The sequence below is a fragment of the Chionomys nivalis genome, chromosome 2, assembly GCF_950005125.1.
Source record: "Chionomys nivalis chromosome 2, mChiNiv1.1, whole genome shotgun sequence".
Taxonomy (NCBI): Eukaryota; Metazoa; Chordata; class Mammalia; order Rodentia; family Cricetidae; genus Chionomys; species Chionomys nivalis.
In genome coordinates this window covers 25,718,782-25,743,260 of record NC_080087.1, presented here as the reverse complement: position 1 = coordinate 25,743,260, position 24,479 = coordinate 25,718,782, and the positions used below count along the sequence as shown (strand labels likewise).

The 24,479-nt window shown below is 44.2% G+C and overlaps 1 protein-coding gene across 4 annotated transcripts in view; it reads right to left on the bottom strand.

Annotated features, from left to right (window-relative positions):
• The window catches only part of Hivep2 (HIVEP zinc finger 2), a 189,930-nt gene extending 169,443 nt beyond the window's left edge, over nt 1-20,487 (bottom strand). For 2 of the 4 annotated variants that reach the window (XM_057755256.1, XM_057755227.1), the window contains exon 1: nt 19,604-20,487. The gene's annotated coding sequence lies outside the window, so the exon portion shown is untranslated. Of the gene's footprint in view, nt 1-18,895; nt 19,074-19,200; nt 19,323-19,603 lie in introns of those variants that run through there. The other 2 variants (XM_057755236.1, XM_057755245.1) reach the window with 2 other exon arrangements.
• Between the last annotated feature and the right edge of the window lie 3,992 nt (nt 20,488-24,479).

Here is a 24,479-nt window from a genome sequence, read left to right as displayed (position 1 = left end):
AGCCTAAGGGTTAAATGCTGCTAAATATTCTTCCCATTCAAGGGAATTGCTTGTTACTACCCCGCCCCAATGTCTTCTTTTGTCAATCAATAGAGCAAGGTGATGCAAAAAAAAAAAAAAAAAAAAAAAAAAAATTACTCTCACTCGATGAAAAGCAGTTCGTAAGTGACCAAAACAGTGAACAGAGCGCCGGGCCTGCAGGCTTGCCAAGCATTGTGTATCTTTCAATATTTCAATTTAATAAACATTTATTGTGTGCCTATTATGCTTACATTTCTTTTTCTGAAGCTTCAAGTATTGTCTCATCGCTGCTGAGTTTAACGCACTTGACAAAGAGAATCCTGAAAGCTGGCCAGGAATGTGAACCACATCTGCAGTGTGACCAGGACCTTTTCCTCCAATTGCTCCATTCAGCACCTGTGCGTGGAGCCAGATTTCAGGGCGAGGCGCAGCTCTGGGCACTGGAGCGATGGCAAGGACGGAGCAAACTCAGTCCTTGATTGCACAGTTTGTTCACTGGGAAAGGTTTACAGTAGACAGCAAAGTCTTTGTATAAGTAAATAGAGGTGTTTACATCCATCCCTTAAACTATCTTTAAATAAATCTTTTAAAAGTATTTCAAATTATAGTTCTGAGTTCTACTGCAGGATTAAATTTATTTGAGGGCTTCCCTCCAGGAATCCAACTTCCCAGGCTGAGAGTTGAAAAAGACATTTTTCTACTGGTCTCGTGAGATCTGTAGAGTAGCTCCATGAAGATGCGTGATCTTTCCACAGCAAAGAAAGTATAACCTCCAAACTAGGTGTGTCTAATTCGTGTATGAAGCAAAGTACATGTATTTGAGCCGCCAAAGCAGATCAAGTGTTGAGTTTGGATTAATGTTATAAAATACAAATTTGGTGCCACCCTGAAGTACTTCTCACACAACGGTTTTCCTATGCAACAGTGTGTTGGAAATCTCCTGGTGATTATGAGATTCAATTAATATGTCTGGGATCCTACTTAGCACCCTCCAACAAGACACTGCATAAAAAAAAACTGGGGATTATTGTTAATACAAATCTGGAGTAATTGATCCTTATAAATCTACTACTAAATAAATACTTTCATAATGCTAATGTTATGAAATGGACAATGGATTTGGAAGCAATTAAGTCATAGTGAAGAAACAGAGTAGAGTGGATTCAAACATAATGTGACCCCAAGGAGGAGACTGGTGTGCTTAAGCAGTTTTCATGATGTCCAGTACACCTTCTGCCTAATTTCACGTGACAAAGAAAATCACCTCCCAAAATTAATATTTCACTCACGTAATACTCTTCAATTCCATGAGACATTTTGATTCTCGCCCTTTGGTTTGGTCTTAAATCTGTTTAACAATTAAAAGGGTATCATGGGTGTAGCTCAGCGGTAGTGAGATTGCCGAACATTATTTAGGCTCTGTGTTTGATAAAGACTGCTAGCAAGTCGTAATGATGTCTAGGCAATGAAGTCAGCTCCCCTCAACTACTCCAAGTTTATTTTGCTAAGTAGCCTTCTATCTTCTGTCAATGTTCAAAAGAAAAAAAGCTACACACCCACCCCCCAAAAAGACATAATTACATGATCCACAGGTCTTATTCAAAAATCTACTCAGGTAGCCTGAAAGTCCGTTACTGCATAAATCAGTTGACAGTTCCCCAAGGCCGAGGACATCGTATGCTACTATGCTACACATAATCATTGGGGACGCAAGCACAGGTCAGTGGTAAGCTTTACCAGTAGCTTAACAAGAAGAATAAACAGCGTTCGTGTTCCACAAGACTTTCAGGTTTACAAGAAACTACTACCCAGTATTTTCACCTAACAAAAACTCTTGTCAAGTCTGTGATACAAGAAACCCCGGCAGACCTCCTAGTGAACTTTGGCATTTTGGCTGTGTGGCCAGAAGAACAATCTACCATTACAAAGCCTATTCATGAGTCAAGCACGGAAATTATCACAATGTCTGCTTTAGCTGATGGCTCTTCCCTTTACCGTGCTTGCAAGCACGTGAGACGCAGGCATCCACGGTATGAAATCACAGATCGTGATCTTGATTATCACATAGAAAATGCAATTTTCAAAGATCTTGCCAACATTTCTTATCAAAAAGCCTAGGTTGACTCTGCTTGTTTTCAGTTGTTTTAGGGCTACCAGGGAAATGAAAAGTCAACACGAGTTATCGGCAACTTCAAGATAATAAATCCACGGCTGCTGCCGTCTTGTCCTTAAGTTTGCAAAATGGTTTGTATTTTCAAAAGCAAACTTGACTTAAATAACAGCTTAAATGACTCCTGAGGCCGATTGCTGGCAAGGAGTGTGTCCTGCAGGGTCGCCTGGCGTCATGTTTATGCTCTGTCCTGCCCATGTCAGTATTTCCACAACAAAGTGAAAAGGTGGCCTTTAGAAGGAGGGTTAAAGAGGAGGTTTCCTGTGAGGGCTTTGCAACAGGAGAATCAGCCCAGGCCCTATGAGATCAGCATTATTCAGCACCCAGGGGCTCCTTTCGGGGACCCCTCCGGATGCTCAGGGTCCCCAGGCTGGGCAGTCCGCGGCCAGTGCTCACCCCGGCTTTCCGCCCTGCCAGGCCCTGCACCCGGAGCCCTTGCGCAACCGGGGTGCTCGCCCTGGGCCCCGAAACTAGGTCTCGGCCGGCTGCCAGGAGCAGCGAGCCCCACTTTCTCCCGGCAGGAAGGGGGGAGGCGGAGAGCATTTCCTGTTGTGCACTGACAGCAGCGGAGACGTCATCGCAGTCAGCTACTTCGGGTGGCCGCCCGGGGGCCAAAGTTCAGCCGCGAGCAGGGCGGGGACGCGCAGGCGGGGGCGCGCGCCAAGGCTCCCGCCGCATCCCCGGGTGTGGGATCTACTTTCCAGGTCCCGGCCACTTGACACCCTGCCCTCTACAGTGGCTCTCTACTGCCGGGGCCATTTCCCCCAGAAAGAGGCAAGCATCTTCAGGGCCCCCAAGAACCACTTTCCAGGCTCAGTCCTGATTCAGTTTCCCTGACAGGACTCTCCATTGGGAATCTTTCCTAAAGCATCAAAAGTGGAAATTACTTAAGTTGCCTGCTTTCTCCCATACCCCCCACACCCCTTCAGTCCCACTTTCTATCTCAATATGGATTCCTTAAGCAACTGTCACATGGCAGAAGAGAAGACATATTTCGAAACCGCATACCGCCAATGAAGTCAAAGATAAGAAGAAATGCTGTTTTCCATTGAACAACATGAAAACATTCACTTATTAAGGTTTTAATGCTCTTAACTCATTTTTTAAAAAGTCTCCTAAGATCTGTTCAATCTTATATTTATCCTGGATAATAGCAAGAAAATACTTGACCAAAATATTTTAAAGGACAAATGCCTGGTTCATAGCTCTTACGCCACTGACTTGATTACCTTTATCCTTAAGTTCTAGCCTTCTATTTAGTTTGAAGTCCTAACCATGATAACCCTAGCTAATTCTACAAGTCAGTGGGTTAAGGTTAATAGTGGTTAAAAATAAGACCATAAGGTATTGTATAATCATTATGAAACAAAAACTGAAATAGTTTCATTTCAGTTTGTTAATGAGATAGACTGTTAATTACAAGAAAAACGATGCCTTCTGTTCTCATGGTGAGCCGGTATGATATGCATTAACCACCGTCTCTAAAGTTTCAACTACACCGTGTATCACAGGATAAAACACGAGATATTTACGGCTTTATACCATATAAACCATGACCTTCAGTAATGGCAATTTCTCAATATAAGTCCTTGGATGATAATACATCTTCCTCATTGGTACAATATTGAGGGGAGAGGCAGGACACACACAGGAAAGGTATACGAGAATTCTCCAGTCTTCTCAATTTGCTGAGACCCTAAAACTGATCTCAAGACACATATTTTAACATATTTAAGATTCTATTATATGATAGCATTACTTAAATGTAAACTTACTTGTAACCTAGGGAAATAGGAAAAAATGAAGAATTGATACAGAAAGCAACATTTTACCACTTCTGTAATGTTCACCATCTAGGCCTATTTCTTAATAAAGAAGTCTGTTGTTTTTTATTTGTTTGTTTGTTTCTTTCTTTCTTTCTTTGTGACCAATTTTTTAGCTAGATAACCTTAAACTTCTGATCCTCTTGCCGCTATCTTTTTAGTGCTGAGATTACAGATATGCACCACAGTAGTGCTGGGCTCAAAGCAGGAAAACACTGGGCTATGTGTCCAATCCAAGAGCCCTCATTTTTAAAAGGTGACTATTTTTTATGCTAAAGGTCATAAATCTGTAATCTGATAAATGTCAATTGTCATTCCAGTCCTTACTAAGACAATATTGAAGGGAATCTAGGACGCCATTATAGTGACCCAAATCAATGTGTCTTTATTTACTTATTTATTTATTTTGACAGGGTTTCTCTGTGTAATATCCCTAGCTGTCCCAGAACTAGCTCTTGTAGACCAGACTGGCCTCGAACTGACAGTGATACTCCTGCCTCTGACTCTCGAGTGCTGGGATTAAAGGCATGCGCTACCACCACCCGGCTGTCAACGTGTCTTTACTCTCTTGTCTTTTTACCTTAACACCCAAAGAACAAAATCAGCGTAATGTATAATCAGTTTAAACCTACACAATATTAAAATATTCCATTTATGGCAGGCGTCGGTGGCCTACACACCTTTAATCCCAGCACTCAGAATACAGAGGCAGGCAGATCTCTGTGTGTTTGAGGCCAGTCTGGTCTACAAAGTGAGTTCCAGAATAGCTAGAGCTGTTACACAGAGAAACCCTGTCTCGGGAGGAAAAAGAAGAAAGAAAGAAAAAATCTATTTACTTCACACATATTTATACTGTCATCCGGAAATAAGCTCTGAGTACTTAAATGTGCACTCTGTCCGAGTCGACAGACTTGTGAAGACCTGAGTTCTGCTGCTATCAATGCTCCTGACAAGGAGCACTGCATCCTTGTTCCTCCGGATGCCTCCACTGCTCCACCTCAGGGAGGAGGGAGGCAATGCCCCCTGTGAGAGCCCCGGGAGGATCTAATAAATGATGGCTCCAAATGCCTCATTTCCTCAGCATGGACACAGCAACTAAAAAAAAAATTCATTTTATTTATGTGTGTGTGTGTGTGTGTGTGTGTGTGTGTGTGTGTGTGTGTGTGTGAGAGAGAGAGAGAGGGGGGGGAGGGAGGGAGAGAGGGAGGGAGGGAGGGAAGGAGGGAGGGAGAAAGAGAGAACAAACTTTTAAATAACTATGAACTTCCCAACAGTGTCAAAGCATCTCGATTGTAAAGGAGATTCCAATGTGTCCAATCCTGGAAGACCTTCCGTGCTTTGTCTTTCTCCTGAGGGACTCCTCACCAGCTAGTTACATTGTGTGTCCCTATCTCAATCACTGCTTTATTCAGTAAGTCTACACTAACCATTGCTTTATGAGAGCATATTCTTACTTACTCTTTCAAATGATGTCACTGGTATATAATTAACATACCATAAACTACAAGTGACTGTCCAAATACTGTCTAGGCTCAGTAAAGATTTTATTTAAACCTCATGCCATCCGGTTTATATTTCATTGTTGATGATGACACTTGGAAAGAACAAAGCGGATGGTTAAAAATCCTCCTATTTTATAATCCTAATTACAGGCTAAATGAAATTAATACTGCTACAAATTTAGCACAGACTAAAGATATAAAAACAAGTATAGCAGCAATAGAATACATCAACTTGTGAATAAACATATAATTGAAAATACAGACCATAATATTAAACTATGAGTTCTTCAGGTTCTCGAAGCTTTTTCATTATGTAAAAATGAACGAATGAATGAGAGTCTAAAAAGTAATTTACAGTGTTACTTATATAACACTTTATCATTATGTATATATGGTCATGTATATACGTGTGTGTGTGTGTGTGTGTGTGTTGTCTATGGCTCACTGGGTAGCAATTCAAACAGAAGAACCTGTAACTTAGACAGTCCCAAGAACTACAAGTGGTCCAAGGAGCACTTGCCTCTCCCTTCAGTGATGGCAGGATAAGATGCCATCACCATGCTCTCAGAACTTACATCTCTAGGAAGCTGTTACTGTGTTTTCAGACACACACACACACACACACACACACACTGGTGAAACACTTAGAAAGCATACCAGTGTGTGACAGCACACCTCCTTTGTCAGCAACCAGCTCCATTTCATATTTCAGAACAGCATGTTTTTATATTTTATAAATTTTAGTAAAATTTAAATTATAATAGTGCTTGAACATTAGAGTCCTCACATGTACTCAATGACATCTGAAAAGTAACGACACACACACTATTTGCGTTTACACTAACCCCACATAAAGTACATTTCTCCAAAAATTTAAAACACAAAGAAAGTTAATCATAATCATTAAGAGATCCAAAATCAAAATACCTATTCAGTAAATGAGAACTCTTATTTTAGTAATATGTAATCATTAACTCTATTGTAAGGCTAATCTATCACCTTTCTATATAGATTTGCTTGTTTTATGACATACATTCTGCTTAAATATTGACTTCCCTGGCTATTCACTTTATAGATTAATAAGCAATCTAATCAGGTGAATTAAAGCTTCCTTTCCTGTAGACACTACAGGCAGTGGAGAGTTCAATAGGAATATTTTTCAAGGCTGTTGCAAAAATGCAAAAATAGGTGAGTATTATACTGTACTATCCAGAGGTTGCACAGCTAAGGCACATGCATGGAAATACCTCTAATATTCTGTACCCTCGTTTTTAATGAGTAAAGATATTGCAGAAAACATTAGTTTATTCTATCTTAAAGTGATAATAATTTAAACTAAGCATGTCATTATTACTCCCCAAAGGTAGGAAGTGTAAAGGGGTAGGCCTAAATGGCACTCGAGTGGATAGCAATGGATTCACTGGCCACGCATTGGCTTCACTCTGCCTTTGAGACTGAGGTCATTATCTGAGACATCACCACTTGTAAGACAGGTAGTACAGAAGAATTAACAGTAAGACTGTGCAGAACCAATGTCTTTACATGTCATGCTATTTACAAATACAACTGAATTTCTTGCATAGGAACTTCCAAATCTATTTCTTTCCCCTATTTGGTTCACCTTTTTTCAACTGTATTTGCAAAATTATGAGGCTCAACCTCTCACCGTGGTACAGCGCATCTCTCGCTGCCTACGGTTTTGGGTACCTAAACGCAAGTCCTTAAGAAAATTGTCTTCCAGTGTCTGTTTTCAGCTGGCACACTCCTCCTAGGCATTTCAAGCTGTCTTCAAAGCAGAGGCCTTTCTGTACGCGCTGCAGACACTTCCCTGCACTGTGGTGCTCATGCCTGTCAAAGTCAGGCCTCTCTCAAGCATCCCTTCTTCCGAGAAACCTCTCCCGCATCCCCTGCATCCCCTGCATCCCCCGGCATCCTCCGCATCCTCCGCCAAGGGTTATTTTGCACCTTTTTAATGTATCGTCTCAGCCTCTCTGGTGGTACTTCACCTGTCTCTTTTAAAAATAGCTTGCTTTCCACAGTTCTTTTCAGAAGCACGTTAGATTATACAGGTTTTGATGACAGCAGTGAAACATTCTATTTTCTACCAGCTTGTATTTATATTGCATTTTATTTTCTCTTATATATAATACCAGAATCTTGTTATTACACTTGCCAAAATGTGCTCGAACTGTATGATTCTACAAGGTAACTCTGCACTAGATAAGCTATCTACAAAATGTCAACTAGCATGGCTAGGCCCCTTTCTATAAAATATTTTTAAACTAACTAGATCATCTTATAAACTTTAGAACTAAAGAGTAAATAGATTTAAGCAACTTAGTTTTGAGGTCTGATTTAAAAAAAGTTTCAAACATAAATATCCAATCCTGGACAAAATGATATACACCCAATCCCGTATAAAATAATAAAAATGAAAATATCCTATGAGATTTAGTTGAAAGGGACTATGAATAGTTAGACTGAGAAAAAAGAGTAAACAAAGTGAACACTATTATCATCTAAATAACTGTAGGAATGTTTGCCAGACAATGGGGAAATTTATTCTGCACTACTGCTGAGAACTACGCAGAAGTAGGCAGGGCCTCCCAAAGAAAATGGTGTTTAAGTAGAGACTGAATGCAGCAGTCCAGAGTAAACTGTCTTGAATTCTTTCTTCCATAGCTGGGGATTAAATAATGGCTTATCTATTTCCTAGAATCACACAAGAGACTTCACATTGCAAAGTGCCCCATCACCAGCTGACAGATCAATACATCGGATCTTATACTTAAGGTATTGATCAGCATCATTTTAGACCCTTGAATGGGCTAAGTCACCACAACCATACTTCCTACACAATGTACCACAGGGAAAGAAGAAAAACATCTTATGAGATGTTCTGCTGCCCCTAAAGGTGCAGCTGGCTCATACACAAAGTCTAGGGCACTAGGAACAAAAGCACAGGAACTAACTTCCATGGGCTAAAACACCAAGCCATAGGCATATTCCAGAAGACACTATGTCTCAGCCTTCTCCCTTCTTCCATCTCATTTTCCAGGGGCACTCACATGTCAAATACAAGTAACAGTCGTTCCCTTTATGCTGTGGCATGGCATCTTGTGAAAACTTTGTAAGAAACGTAAACCAACCCAGTTGGCTCAAAGGCAATCACAAGTGTTAAGATACACAGGGAAATACTGTTTTTATGTCTATAAAATGCCATATAATCCTAGTCAACTTCAAAACCACAGTAACTATTATTAGTTTTGAAATGTCCTCTGTTTGTCTTTAACTGTCCCCTCTGGTATCAACCATAAGAATGAAAAAAGGGTGGTCAGGGCAGTTTCTTCATGAAATAAATTCATGGGATCATCTGCTAAGGGGTAAAACTTTTCCAGCTGTTAATGACCACTGTCGGGCTTCATTAGGTTTAACATCAGCAAATTCTTTCCAAACACTGCCAAAACACAACTAATGACTTAACAGATTTGGAATTTGTCCATTACAAAAAAAAATCTGGCATCCACATTTCATGTTCAATTATTTGTTACATTCAATACTGATGAGTGCTGTGTTTTTTAAAAGGTCATTTAGAATATTCTGAACCACTTGGCCCATTTTAAAGGCTATACTTGATTAAATTTGGGATCAAGTTCATCATGCATATTACTACGGTCATTTGAAGAAGTAAACAGATTATACATTCAAAAACAATTGCCTTTGGATGAATTTTCCTTCCCTGAGTTTCCCTCATTTTTTTACTTATTTATGGCTTGAATATATATGTAACTAACTTGATATTTTATTAGCCTTGCCTGGTAATGATCTATATCAAGTCAAACCCATCAGGGGACATTATCAGAAGCTAGGGACATTCTGATCATTATCTCTCGGGAAACACATATTCTGTAATAAACTGCAGCAATAACAATCAGCTACCTCCAGAAGGGCCTGCTAACCCTTGTCACAAACATATTGCTGTGTGTTGAGACTTTTTGGTTTTTTTTTTTTTCCTCCAGCAACTGAATTATTCTCAAAAGTCAGTGTTGCTTCGCACTCTAAATATAGTCCCTCTGATTCTCTTGTATTGCCCTGCTCCGTTCCCAGGAGGCAGAGCAGAGCTACCAGCAAAGCTTCGCTTTCACAGATGGAAAAAAAAAAAAAAAAAAAAAAAAAACCAACAAAATGTGATAGAGGTACAGTCACTTGGCCTGAGTCATTTTGAAAATCAATAATGAGGCAAGCAATAAAGTGCTGGGGTCAGAGTGTAGAGACATCCATTCTGGTGGCTCTTCCAGCCCGGTGTGCAGTTTAATGATCACAGCCTCGGAAGAGCAGTGCTGGCATCTGAAATCCTCATTTAATCCCCAAAGTTCTAGACATCAAGAATAAACTTTGTCACATGGCTCAGGACAAGAAAATAAACCGAATGTTTATAACCTTGTGGTTTTCTTGCTTGCTTAAAGGAATGGAGATAATCCCAGATGTTAAAAAGCAAGAGAAGAAAAGCAACCAAGTTTGATCATCGCTCCATGGGCAATTAGAAGCTGAACTCCTCATGACCTGTCTATAAAGTCTTGAGCTGCCCATCAGAACTGACCCAAGGGAGCACTGCACAGTGTCCAAGACAGAATTTCACCACCAGCTTTGCAAGACAGGGCACAGTTTCACTCCAAGTCTGCCCTCCTCTGTTTTTCTGCTTGGCCTCCATGGCGCAAGGGTAAGGGGGGAGAAAAGGAATATACTCCCTCTTTTATTCCATATTTATTCTAGCGGACCCACCAAAAACCAGCACTTCCTCCCAGCCCGACCTGTGAGCAAGGACCCCTTCACACAACCCTCTTCCTTAGAGGCTCTTCAACAGAAGATGGGCAAGGAAAATTAACTTCTCACACAAACGCCCTGTTCAATTACAAAGTCCCTTTCTCAGCCCAAGAGGGTGAAAACATACAGGAGATTTAGATCATGGCTTCAAGAGGTCGTTGTAACTAGAGAACATAGAATAAAACCATAAACAGCAAGATCAACTAGTGGGAAGCATACAGACGGACTGGCCACTGAGACTGAGTCTAATCAAGACTTGGATCCGTTTAAGGTTCCTTCACATGGCTGTATGTGTATCCCACCTCGCAGAGAGATAAAGTTTCTTTCCTAGCCTTCAATGGATGCTTCTGGAGATCCAGCAAATGCACTGTCACACACAGTGGGAGCCAACCTAATCTTCTAGAAATTTTATTCATTGAAATGTTTAAATATAAATTCCAAATATAATCTTTATAACAGCAAACTCACAAATGCATTTTATAATACAATGTGATATGCCATTTACAAAAGAAGGAAATGGTGTTCCATGTCTATGCCAAAGCCTGATAGCACTGAGCGTTAAAAACTATTTGAATTGCACTTTTTTTTAATTTTCTTTTTGCAGTACTAGGGATGAAATCCTGGTTTGGGTGCATATTGTGCTGTACCCTTAACCCTGAAAAAATAGAAATAAATAGTGCTATAATATTTATTTATATATTTACATACATGTCTGTATAAATACATATGTTTAAATCAGTGGGATATTTTAGGAGTGATTGAAGTAATCATTCAATGTTTCTTTAAATCCCATTTAGGCTAAGACACTCATTATATAAGTAGGAATTATCGAACACCTTGAAAAAACATACAGTATAGTAACTGAATTTGCCATAACATTCCTAAATTCCTCTACTAAAATGCATAGTCCCTAAGGATCGGGCCTTCTCTTTTACTATTTTGTTTGCTGGTGATGCCTCTGTATCTAGACCACCACCTTTCCCAGACCACCAACCTTTGCTGAATTAATAAGGAAAACATTTTAAAATCAGCAGTTCCCAAAACTGCCCCAGGAGCGGACCCAAGGCCTCAGGGATGAACACTGCTTCTCCCGGGCTATTGAAACTTAGGCAAAAGTTCAAGTTGGGTAATTCAGGCACCAAAGGCTATTTTTAGCCTGAACCCTTCCCACACCAGAGAATTCAGTTCACTTCACTGGTGCAGCGCGCTGGCTGAGCGGGCTGAGGAATATCCAAGATCGTAATTGGTGTTTCCATTTGTTAACTGCCGAAGCCTTGTGCATTATGACATTGTTTTCTAAACCGTTTCCATCAAGAGTTTAACGGACCATTTGAAAATAGTTCAGGAACATTTTACTGTCACAACAACTTGAGTTCTTTTGTGTTTTCATTCCCATGCAATCCCTTAAAAAGAATCATAGCCGCCGAGCACCATACACGCACTGAGAGCTCACGGGGATCTGAGCACACAGGCCCACAGAAGCTTCACAGTGACCCTCCAATCAATACTCCCTGCTTTCATAACCTCAGAGCTGTCGGGTGAGTTTTCAACCACCTACCCCCCCCACACACACACACACACCCCAGCTGGAATACATCCAGGGCCATTTCACCCTGCTCTGATTTCAAATCCAGGCTCCCAACCCAGAGAATGCCCACTTAAACCCCTGGTAAGTACCCACAGGCTGCTGAGGGAGGCCTGTACTCGGTGGTAAAAATGACTAGCTGGCCTTTATTTTTTTCATTTTTAAATGACTCTTAACATGAACAACTGCACCATAAGTTGACACAGAGCCTCGAGTTCAAATGCTGCTCCACGGGTGACTCAGTTTCTTCACTTGCAAACACAGAGATAATGACATCAAATCTCAAGGGGCAGTGAGCTCCCAAGTGGGAAGTGGTTCCTGCTATGGAGCCTGTCATAGGACCAGAGTTCTTTAAGCCCCCAATCCCTTCCTCTTAACTGATTTGCTTGATTGGCCCTGTGCCAATTTTTTTTAAGTGTTTTGTTCATTGGGTAATACCATGATTACAGAATAAAATGATGTTGCAGCCCCCTGTAACAACGCAGTCGAATTTTAGACTGATAAAATATAAGATGAGAGAGGCTGTAAAAGCCATCTGTTCCCATCTCTTCCGTTTCCAAATGAAGTCCAGAGAGCACGGATGACTAGCTTCTAGGTTGTCACAAAAAGTTCCCTGCAAAGACCAAGCCAAGCCTTCGTCCTCTGCCCCGCACGCCTGCGATCTCTTCCCTGGCTCTTGCCTCCCACTACACAGAGATGGCAACACATGTAATTTTCAGACAATTAAGAGGTATAAAATAACCTCAATTTAATTGCATCCAATTAACAAGGCAAATTAGCGTTTCATATGTACACTATTAAACCAGTTGTCTGGCTTCCAAAAGAAATAAAGCATAGTTTCAAATGAATCTCCCATTTTGGAGTACAAAGCTACTTACAATTTAAATTACCTTCCCAACAATCTTCCTTCTATGGAATTAGACAGAATCTCGATTTTAAAATAAATCTTTTCTGCCGCGATCTAGATAAGAATTCCTGGTGTTATCTTGTAACTATCGATATTTTCTCTCTCCCTGAACACATGTTTTTCTACCATGTTTATATGTTTGAGGGATGGCGTGAATACTTACAGAACCTTAAGTTATGACAAATGAGGGTGAGTCCAAGTTTACCCAAAGCCTGGTTGCCAAAGTCCCAGATTTTCCCTCTACCTTTGACATAAGTGAATCTGCCACAATGCAAATAAGATCTTCTTTCTTTTCAGAGAAAAAGAAACCACCAAGCAAACCTCTATGGAGTCAAGCTTTGCATTTCCAATTCTCCAACACCATCATGACTTAGATACAATAGTTACCAACTAAACACCATGTTCTAATGACTTTCCAACGAATCATCAATCCATTCCTTACACATTTCCACCCCACGGTGTAAACGCCCTGTGATTTAACCATGATCACTGTTACACACTGGTGTTTGATGATCAGCTTCCCTTACGTCACCGTGAATTATTTTTTAGGGTCAAACTTTGTAGAGCAACTTAAAATAGTAGTGATATACCTCACTGACATTGCTGCTCAAACCTGAAATGGCAATGTTTAATCAAATATTTTAATCACTTTATTTACTGTCTGTTAAGATAACATTAGGCTAGAGATTAAAGTCTCATTGTCACACAACAGAGTCTGCCTCCATTCTGAATAGTAGGGCGATCTGACCAACTCCTAACTACCAAGGCCTTTAGAACCTTTCTAAAACCCACACTTCATAGCATGGTTGCTCTGACCCAACCCTCAAGTGCAACCCAGATTCCTCCAGACTACTATGGCCCCAGGGGATAGACAGTCAGCTACCCTCCCAAACTCCCCCTGACTCTTCCCCTCCCTGGTACCACTGCTCTACCCTCCACCCACCCAACACCCTATTACACACACCGCTTATTATATTCAGCTTTCAAAGCGTCCAGTTCCAAATCCCTTTTCCTGTGAAGACCTTCAGTTCTTTCCAGTTTAGGGAGCAGGAAGCTTCTAATTCTACTTTGATTTGGAAGCTTTAACTCTGCTTTATAAGAAGGCTTCTAATAAACCATATGTCTTCTCCAGATTGTGAAACAAGCCTTCAAGTCGGAGATAATTGTCCTGCTGTCTGGTAATGAGTCTGTCGACGGAGTCCAAGCTTGGACAGCCACCTACGTTCTCAATATTATATAAAGACTGAGATTGAGAGTACATTAACAACATGATACACATGAAAAAGAAGGAGGGAGATCTTCAGAAGCCTCTTGTTTCCAGTTCTTTTCCTTCAACGTCATGTTACACCGATCCAAAATCATGTGAAATTGAATCCTGATTTTTGCAGTCATGTAGATAAATTATCTAGAGAATTGTAAGTTTTACCCTGTAGTAGTTATTGAGAAATAATAGGCCCAGCTCATTCAGGGCTTCAAATATCAATTGGTTACTTCACACAAAGACCTTGTTTTAAGAAAAAAAAGAGCTCTCTCTGAATTGGTAGTTATTCATCAATTGGATCAATGATGCAGGTCAGTTCAGTTTACTAGAGCCCCCAAATAAACATTTTTGAAATTTAAATTCCTTATGACTACAAATATGAGCACGCACTGAAGTCAGCTCCTTCAGTGCCATTCCAAACCCCCCAGAGGGTCAGACCAATTGATAATGAAGCTCTGTGAAGGCGAGATCTGTGCCACAGCTCCATCCAGTCCTTGGGAATTTGCTTTCCTATGACAACTATCCTCTAACATGACCAGGAGGAAGGACATCACAGGGCCTGATTTGCCAAGAGCAGGCCTCCTTTATGCCTGATTGGGCAATCACTCATGCGGTCACCTGCCTCCCAGGGCTCACCCTCCTCGTCTGGCCTTATCTTGTCATCACTTCTTTCTTGTTATCAGCCCTCCAGCCCCACTGGCTTGCTTCCAGCTCCTGGACACATGCACGTCTCCCAACCTCAAGAAAATGACACTTCTCTTTCGACACTTTCCTGGTCACTTTGCTCCCGGACCAGGGTAACATAAACTCTATTATGTATTTTCCATAGCAAACTAACACATTATTACACAGATGCATTGAGCACATGGCCAGTGTCTATCTACCCACTCCTTTTCTCATTTGATCCAATCTTTATATCCTTAGTAACTAGCATAAGGGCCAACCCCATCAAAACTACTTACTGAATGACTAGAATATCAGTTGGGATGATAAGACATCTGTGGTGGTATTCAGAAAAGACAGCTAAGATTGTGAGTAGCAAGTTTGAAAAGGCGGGGGTGAAGGGCTGGCTATTCCTGACCCTGAAGTCAACCATCCTGCCACCCAAAAGTGATGCGACTCCTCCTGCTTCCTGTCCAGATTCACCCTCAGGGACCAAAGCATCATTTTCATCCTTTCTTCTCCATGTCTACGAGTTTGCCCTCTGCTTTAAGCTAACAGGAAGTTTAACTGTATGGATTAACTAAGACAATAGATCAACTTGTCGTAGTTGATAACCTCAAATGATGGATTGTGTGAATGTATAAGATTAGCACATCTTTGGTCCAGACCAATAGTAGATGAGACATCAATTCTGGATCAGCCCTAAGGCAACCACGTAGCCAGTAAAGGCCCATGTTATTCTAACACTGGCTCAGAGAAGCCTAAGTCGCACAGAGCAAGAAACACATCCTCTTTCTGTGAAGTTTTGGAGTTGTGCCACAAAAATTAAGTGCTAAAATATTTTTCCAAATGACCTAATGGTGTCTGACACCTTTTTGCAAAATACTGATTTTCAAACTCATTCTTCCAGGTTTTTACCGTAATGAGCACAGAGGGAGCACTGCTCCATTGTGATAGCAGGAACAAATAAAAAAGTAAAACCATTTCTCAGACATTTCCTTCAGACAAGCACAACTATGTTAAAACAAAATCTCCCTATGTCTCAATACTCTGTGTCCACCCCTAGTTTCACAGCAAAGCCCCCACTTAAGTATTTCCTTGGTATCATTGAAGACTTTCAGTGAATAAAGCCAACCCACTTACCCTGGAAGGTTTGAAGCGCCATATGAAACCTGAGCTCCTTAACCTGGGTTAGCAGACTTCCTCTGCTCCACTCTCTGATATCACTCTGAAAGTCACAGCGCTTACATACCAAAGTTTAGCCAAAACATGAGCTCAGTGAATTCACATGAAAGGTCCTAGACAAGAAGTCTACCGCTGAAATATTCAAGGGCAGGCACACACTAGAGCCACTTCTCCACCCCAGGGACGGATGCAAAGGGCTGATGTGCGAGAAGGTGCTCCCTGTGCTGATGTGAACTAAAATGTGAAAACTGTATTTTCAGTCAGTAAGAGAGTTGCAGCCTGACTGCCCCACAGCTGTGTTTCCAGCCGATCTGAGCCACTTTCCTCTTATAATGGTCACCACCGAAGTTTCAATCACTTCACAACTAATACTGGGTTACACTTTCACCAGGCCAAACAACATTTTCTACCAATCTTTTCCTACACGGTACTAAGTTAAGAACTGAAAAGAAACACAAAAAGCAGACTTATTGGTTGTTGTGGCTGAAATGAAGTTTTTTCCACTTAAAAAAAATGACAAATTTATCATTTTACTAGAGGATGCATAAGGCACTCAACCTGGTTTCTGAATAATGTCACACTGCCAAGAGTTCAAGCCGACACATGCACCACTATCCTCCAAGGCACGCCTGGATAAATGTTGTCTTCTGTTTTGTTTCATGGTAACAAGAACATTTGTAAGCACATCCAATAGAAAAGGAGCTGATCAATCAAAACATTCTGCTAGGTAACCTTTCAATGTAGTCAAACAAGACCATTCTCTTATGTGATATGTTACCTATAATAAATTCTTCATATGTTGTGATGTCTTACAAAAATGTCTAGTTTAATACTTTTTAGCCCAACAGCCCCCAAGGATCTAACCAGTTAAAATATAAGCTAAATTCTAAATATGAAATAGCCTTAATATATTACCATTTCCCAACTGTCCCCCCAATCAATTTTCACTGATTTAATCTTAAGTAATTTCATATACAATAAGTTACTGCTAATAAAATCAATTTAAAAAATGCAATCACTGAACACACCACAGTTGCTAATATGAAATTTTGTGTTATACCCCATCTATTTTCAAAGCAGTCAATGATCTCACACAACTTTCAGAAGATGTAGCATTGTGATATCGCATTTTTCTGCACAAGAGAAACATAATGCCTCTTTCAAGCCTAGTGGTCCAAGAGATTATGACACTTGAAGCTCACCGTCATTATGTGGATATTGGCAGCTCTCCCTCCCCTCTCAGAATAAAAATGCGGTTGTAATCTGGTACCATGATTCCTTAGAGCTCCACCAGAATTTTCTCTTAGCAATGAAAAATGATTTCCAGATTACTCAGATGCAAAGCATTCCTGCTTTGATAAACTTCTACAACCAAAAACTCAAACCCAACAGGCTCATTATACAATCCTCTTGGGTAATTTGTAAAATTTTATATTGGTATGCCTATAAGACATATAAACAATCAGGCATTTGCAAACCTTTAACACATTTATAAATAATAATATAAGGACATACTTAAAAAAAAACTTGGTTTGCTCAAGGACAAATATCATCACTGTATCCGTACAGGAAATGTGTCTAATAAAGTTCCATGGCCTTTTTTAGGAGGATAGATCACAGCAAATTTAATTAGTATGAATCTTATTAATATTTCAAATAATTTCTTGGTTTGATCATTCACGCAAAAGAAACAACTGTACTGAAGAGAAAAAAATCAATAGCCCTTGATAAGGGCTCTGAGTTGGCAAAAAAAAAAATAGTCCTCCTGTGAATTACTGAAGTCTAGTTTTTGGAGTGGAAGAAAGTACCAATATAGTTTTTAAATAAATTGGGCTATTTTTAAAATGGCAGAAAAGGAAGGAGGAAAAAAAAATCAGTTCAATTTTTCTAGTATAATGAAAGTACCGGAAGCAAGTCTCTCTGTGTTCGTTTTGGGCCTAAATAACTGCACAGCATAAGGGTTTTGCAATGTCAGTTGCAAAGCTTCCTGTGTGAATTCTAAGCCATTACAGGTGTCCTGGGGTTTCCCGTGTAACCTATTACCTAGAGATTCCTCTGCTTGCCTCCGCGCTAGACCCCTCTGCCCCCAGCCCAAGCACATTACTGCGGGTCTCCTCCAAGAGTCTGTATTACGGACCCTCTCTATTCACTGCATCTCTGAGGTGAGAGCGCCCACTTTCCCTTGGCGATGCAAGTCAAAAGCTTTCGCATTCGGAGGACTAGTTCCTGCAGTCCTTTGCACTTAGATGCTTTCAAGTAGGCAGGCCAGGGATGAGCCACTAAAAGAAACCCTCCTTTTCCTCTGTCTCTTCCTCACGGGGAGCCGCATCCCTAAAGCACAACACCCAGAGACCCTTTCCGACCTTCTAGCCCCCACACAGGGTGAGCCTGGAGGGTTAGGGTCTCTTTTGCTCCCGTCCTCTGCTGCACTGGGTCTGTTATGTAAGAGGGACAGGACGCGGGAGGCACATGCGTATAAAGCGCACCGATCTGTGATAACAGCTGGGATGGCAGGGCATATCTGGAGTCGTCCCCCCACCAAATACGACAGACACCACACAGGCACATCACCCTCCACCACACACACACACACAGAGAGACACACACACGCACACACAGAGCTATGTTTTCCTGTCTTAGCCCTACCAGTACCAGACGCACAGAATGGAAAGGAGGGGGACTGGGGGTGAAGGGAGGTGAGAGGTGCGGCAGCAGCAGCACATCTGCTTTGATAGCAGCCAGCAAAGCCGCCGCGGCAGAGAGCCCCTCGTTAACCCCCTTCCTGTGGCTGCACCACGTCATGGAACATTCCCGGAACGGGCCAACGTTCCACCCACTTCAGGGAACAGACATAAAGGCGCAGACCCAGCTCCTCACGGTGCACAGCCCAAACACACATGTTTCTTCCCGATCCCCCAAGCAGAAGCACAAATAAGCATGCAATCCGCCCCCACCCGTCTCCACGCGCCCGCGGCCAGCCGGCGGCGGCTAGAGCCGCTCTGCGGCCGGTGCACCCGCAAGGCGAGGGCGCCTCCGCCTGAACCTTCCATGGAGACAGTCCCCTCCTTCTTCGCTTCCTTCCTTCCTTCTCTCCTTCCTTCCTTCCTCGCTCCAGAGGAGAAAGGAGTCACCGAAATGCCCACAGCCAGTGCCTCCACTGCTTTCGCTCGGCCGCAGGCCGGCGGCCCGGCCCTTGCCGTCCGCCCGCCCGCCTGCCCGCGCCGCCCCCGGCCCCGCACCGCGCCCCCTCCCCCGCTACCTGACAACGGGCCGCCAGCCGCGGCAGCCGCAGCGGTGGCCGGGCGGTGCGCGCCGGTGCACGTCCCTCATTAGTAACCAGGCACATTCCTGCCTCCAGCGCTCCCGCGCGGCCCCCTCCCCCCCCCCCCCCAGGACATTACGCAAAGCAGCCTCCCCTCATCTGCATAGATCCTCGGCCAGGGTATTCCCCGCATTTCCCAATGCGCCCGACCCCCCTCGCCGAGGTCTCCCCCCCATCCCCTCCCCCCCCTCCGACCCTCACCCCTGGGCCACCGGGAAACCGGCCTGGGTCGCGCGCGGCTGAGGGGGCGATGGAGTTGGGCGAAGGCGATTTCAGGGTAAAGTGAAACAAGCTCTATCTCAAGAGCAGGCAGGATAAACCCAGTGCCGAGGCCACTTACCGAGCCGAGGAGGGACCTAGATTCCCGCCGCTCTGCTCTGCCAGCGGCCGGTGCGCCCTCCACGCACCCCCGGGCTGCACCCAGTACCCAAGAGTCGAGGCGTGGAGGGAGGCTGCTACCCAGCCAGGAGACCTTTCAAGTTGCTCGGGCTCCCGGCAAGCTTCAGTGTCCAAGACTCAACTTGGCAAATACTTGTGCCACAGTCACCGAAGATGTCTCTCTCTTTTTCTTTCTTTTTCTTTTTCTTTTTCTTTTTGCAGAGACCCTCCTCCACCGGGGAGAGACAGCGCACGGCGGAGCCCCGCTCTCCAGCTCTCCACCCCCTCACCTCCAGCCCGCCTCCCGCCGGCCGCCAGTCTCCCGGCCGCGAGCCCCTCGGGTGGCTGTCAGCTCTCGGCAGTCCGGGTGACAGCGGCCGAAGGAGGGCGCGACGCGGCGGGCTGAGTGGTGGGGATCCTCGCAGCCGCGGCGGCCGCTCACCTGTAAAGTCACCGCTGCGCAGGAGGAAGAAGAGGAGGGAGAGAAGGGGAGGAAAGCCCCCTGATGCCCTTGTTCTTGCTGCCGCGGCCGCTCCTCACCCAGGCTGAGCGTGTCTGGTGGGGGGGTGTCTGGTAGCATTTCCTTAAGGACAGAGGGAGGGCGGGCGCGGAGGGAGGGAGGAGGGAGGGAGGCGATCCCCACCGCCAGCCCTGGCTCCTCTAGCCTTTATTTATATATTTATTTATTTTCGGACACTGTAAGGAGATGGAGCCAGGGCCGGAACCGAAGCCGCCAGAAAAGGGCTTGAGCCGCGGGACCCGGGCCGCAGTTTGTCGGCTTGTCGGCGTGCGGGAGCCGCAGCGGCCGCCTCCCCTCCGGGCTGTGGACGCACCGGGTTATTCCTGGCAGCGCCTCCCCGAACAGAAGTTACTAGGAGGAGTGCGCGGCGAGGGCGGGCGGGGGAGAGGCGCGGGGAGGGAGGGAGGGAGGAAGAGGGAGAGACTCAGCCAGCGACGTCATCGGATCCCCCAGCGCGTCCCTGGGAGGGAGGCTGAACCAGAAAAACCAGTCTGGAGCTGGCCAGTGGGGCGAGGGATGTGCGGTGCGCCCGGCGACCCGGACTGGCCCCGTTGCGGGCGCGCGGGGGAGGAAAGGTCGCCGCTGAGCTCCTCTAGCTAAGAGCCGGGATCTCCCCTGAGAACTGGTATCAGCTTGCCACGCAGAAACACTGGGGCGTCTGGAGCAGTCTGAGAATTTCCTACTAGGGTGTGGAAACCTCCTTCGTGCCCAGCCCCTTCCCACCCCACCCCCCTTCCCACGTACCGGTTCCCTGCCTTCCTAGGAACGGAATTAGGTGATTAGTGTGGTCCACATATTTTGTCCCATCCCTCGTCTCTTCCCCTGCCTCTACTCACGATTTTGTTATCAATCGAGAAAAACAACAACAACAACAAAATTATACTGCGGCCCCTGGAACTCTCAAAGTGTTTTACTGGCATTTCCCGTACCCCGGCAAAAGCACGAAGTTTTCAGGCGCTCGAAATGCCCCATTTGCTTTGCCCGGGGTCACTCCCCAGGGCGCCCCGAGTGCACCCTGCTCAGGAAGCCGCCCGCCCTCGCCGGGGTATTCAAATAGGCTGGGGCAGCGGCGCGGGGAGCAGCTGCCGGTTTCCTGGGGGCGCCGCGCAGGGAAAGGGGGCGAGCTGCTGCCACCTCCAGCTGCGCGCTTCTGTTTCCTTGGTAGGGACTGAAATCACACCCAGCCCTGGGAGAGCTGGGCGGGGCGTCGGGGAGGTGGGGAGGGAATCCCAAGCGAGTAGGGGCCGGGACTCTGGCTTCCTCCCCAACCCGGCAACACCCGGGGGACACCGGGGCTCCCTCGGGCCGTTACCCAGCGTGTGTGGACTCGTGTGCACCCTCGGGGGAGGTCCCCAGGAGGTCGCTGCGCCTGAGCGCAGACACAGGCTTCTGGGCGGCGCCGACGCCCGGAGCGTCTTCTCTGGGTGGGCTAGTCGCAGAGCCCGACCGCGCGCCACCCACCCGGGGCACCCAAGCAGCTTCGCCCAAGCTGTCGGAACCAAGCGTCCCGGGCCGGGCCGGGCCGTAGCACCCTCTCCCCACCCCCTGTCCGTGCCACCGCCCAGCCTGGGGCGGAGTAAACAAGAGACGCACAAGATTTGACCTGGCGCGACCCGGTTTCTGGCCGGGGTTCCCCAGGAGCAGGTGACTCCGTGGGAGGGGTGGAAATTAGCCTCTGGAATTCGGGCCAGAGAGACTAGAACTGTGGTTCTGCTATTAAGGCCAGTATATCACCAACAACTATGGGATATTCTCCGTCTCCAGTCTCAGATTTCGCAGTAACCAAACGTCAAGACATAGAAAAAAAATCGCTAACCTTCTCTTTAAAAGTGAAGGGCCGCCTCTGTAATGAGTTGAAGAATAAAGCCTTTGGTTTCGTTTTGGTTTTGGTTTTCATTTTGACCTATAAACAGAGTATTATGAGAGTCCCTGTGTTGTGACAGCATTACTGTGAAGAGCGACTCTACAAATATGAAATGGTAAATAAAATAAAAATTCTAATCACTTTTTAGAAGAAGAAAATCTGGAGATATGGAATAAGATTTACTATGTTTTTTTTAGATGAGTCTCAATTAAATTCGGGGCCTTCTTCCACTAAACAGCTTCTTCTTTCATTGTACAAGTTCCTTGATATTCCGCCCCTTTTGTCGTAACTGGAAAGCCTTAATAGGAAAAAGAAATATCCCAACCATCATTTTTCTCTTAAATGTCTGTCTTTAAAAATATCCATTTAAAATCCAAGTGTGATCTTCAATTTTTTTTCCACTTTCAAGTCCACCTGCTAAATGTGCCCAGAGCCCGTTTTATTTAATTGCTTAATAGGGAAGATTACTCAGTTTCTCTAAGAATCCAATTTCCCTTCAGCAAACACTGCACAGCAGCTGCCCAAGCACTCAGAAACTGAGTAAACAAAGTAGCAGGCAGCAGTTTGCCTCAGTGGAGTGAATGTTGTTGATAACTTCGTCACTCTTTAAAAGACTAACAAAGTATTCTGAGTCTATTCTGATTGTTACAATACTCAGGTACATGGGTAGTTGAAATAAGTATTTTAAAAAGGAAGGTATTATATAAAAAATTGCGAAAATCTGATCTTACCATCAAAGGATTCCTGAAAAGAATGTCTTTAATCAATATTTGACACTTTTGAGGGTTTTTGTTGTTTGTTTGTTTGATTGGTTGGTTGCTTGGGTTTGATTTGATTTTTGTAAACAAGGTTTGTCTGTGTAGCTGACTAACCAGGAATGCTTTTTGTAGACCAGGCTGGCCTCAAACTCAGAGCTGCCTGTCTCTGCCTCCCAAGGGCTGAATTTAAAGACGTGCCACCCCCACCAGCTAATCTTGGATACTTTTAAAATGATTACTTCGTCTGAAAGTTATCAAGTGTCAAAGACTATAGACTGAACTGAGTTGAATAGATGTCAAAATATATATCAATATGAATATAAGCTAACAGGAGACCCTGTGGGACCAGTGAAAATTAGCCTCAGGAATCCCTAGCCCAAGAAGTAACCATGGCTCTGCTTCTAAGCGAAGTATATCACCTATAGCTATGGGATGTCTACTAGAACAGCATTCATTATCTTCCAATACATCAGTCATTGCTCTCTGTCTAATATACACAAGGCTGGAGTGGTGCAAACCACTAAGCACAGAGAGAGCAAATCACTGCTAGCCATTCCAGAGCCAGATATCCATGAGACTCTAGTAAAAGGCACATTGAGGCTCCCACCTCTTCCCTGAGTAGGTCTCACTGGCATGGCCTGCTGTTTCAGCTTCTATTGGGATGGTTGCAGCACCTTTACCTTCCAGGCAAACTCTCTTATAACCCTTATTGTATATCTATAGCACATGCATGCTGCGCACAGTCAGTGGATGTCTGGTTTCTTAGAAGGATGGACAGGGTAGTCACCGAAAAACTCCTCCTCCAAGGATAAAGCAGGCATTGGATAGAAAACTGCATGCCACCCCGAGAAAAGCCCCAGGGGAAGTGAGGCTTAATAAAGCAGAGTGGACCCAGAGGGAGCACCTTTATGGAGCACCAGAAACCTGGCAGAACTTCCATTCCATCACTCCCTATACCCACCCCCTTGGGATGTCTCAATTTCAAAGGAAAGAAGTTTTCAGCATCTGGATTATGAGATATTAGGAAACTAAAATACTAATGGCTCTGGACACACATTTTTCATCCTGGTGCAAGAAAATGCTTTCATTCAAAACATATTTATTGAGTGTCTGCTATGTACTGAAGACACTTTGGACACATCGGTGAGCAAATGAATTCAACGAGTTTTCTTCTAGGCAGAAGGGGGGAGGGAAAGAATCAGTACATATAATAAATATGAAAATCAAACTGTATAGGACTTCTTCTTCTTCCTCCTCCTCCTCCTTCTTCTCCTTCCTCCTCCTCCTCCTCATCCCCCCTCCTCCCTTCCCTTTCTCCTATTTCTTTTCTTTTCACTCTCCAAATAGGGTTTCTCTGTGTAGTTTGACTGTCCCGGAACTCGCTCTGTAGACCAGGTTGAACCCAGAGAGCCACCTGCCTCTGCTACCCAAGTGCTGTGAACCACCAGCACCCGGCCAAAAACTGCATTTTTAACAGTTATAGCAGCTGATTATTTAATTCATTCTAATGCTTAAGACCTACTTCCACAGAATACAAAGCCTGACCACCAAGAGGACATTGTCCATAAAATGCCTAGAACCTAGCCTCAACTCCAGCAAGTTTTAAGGAAATGGGATATATTAGTTACTCTTTTGCCACTGTAGCAAAGAAGCCACTGAAGCAACATAAGAGTGGAATGATTTGTGTGCATTCACT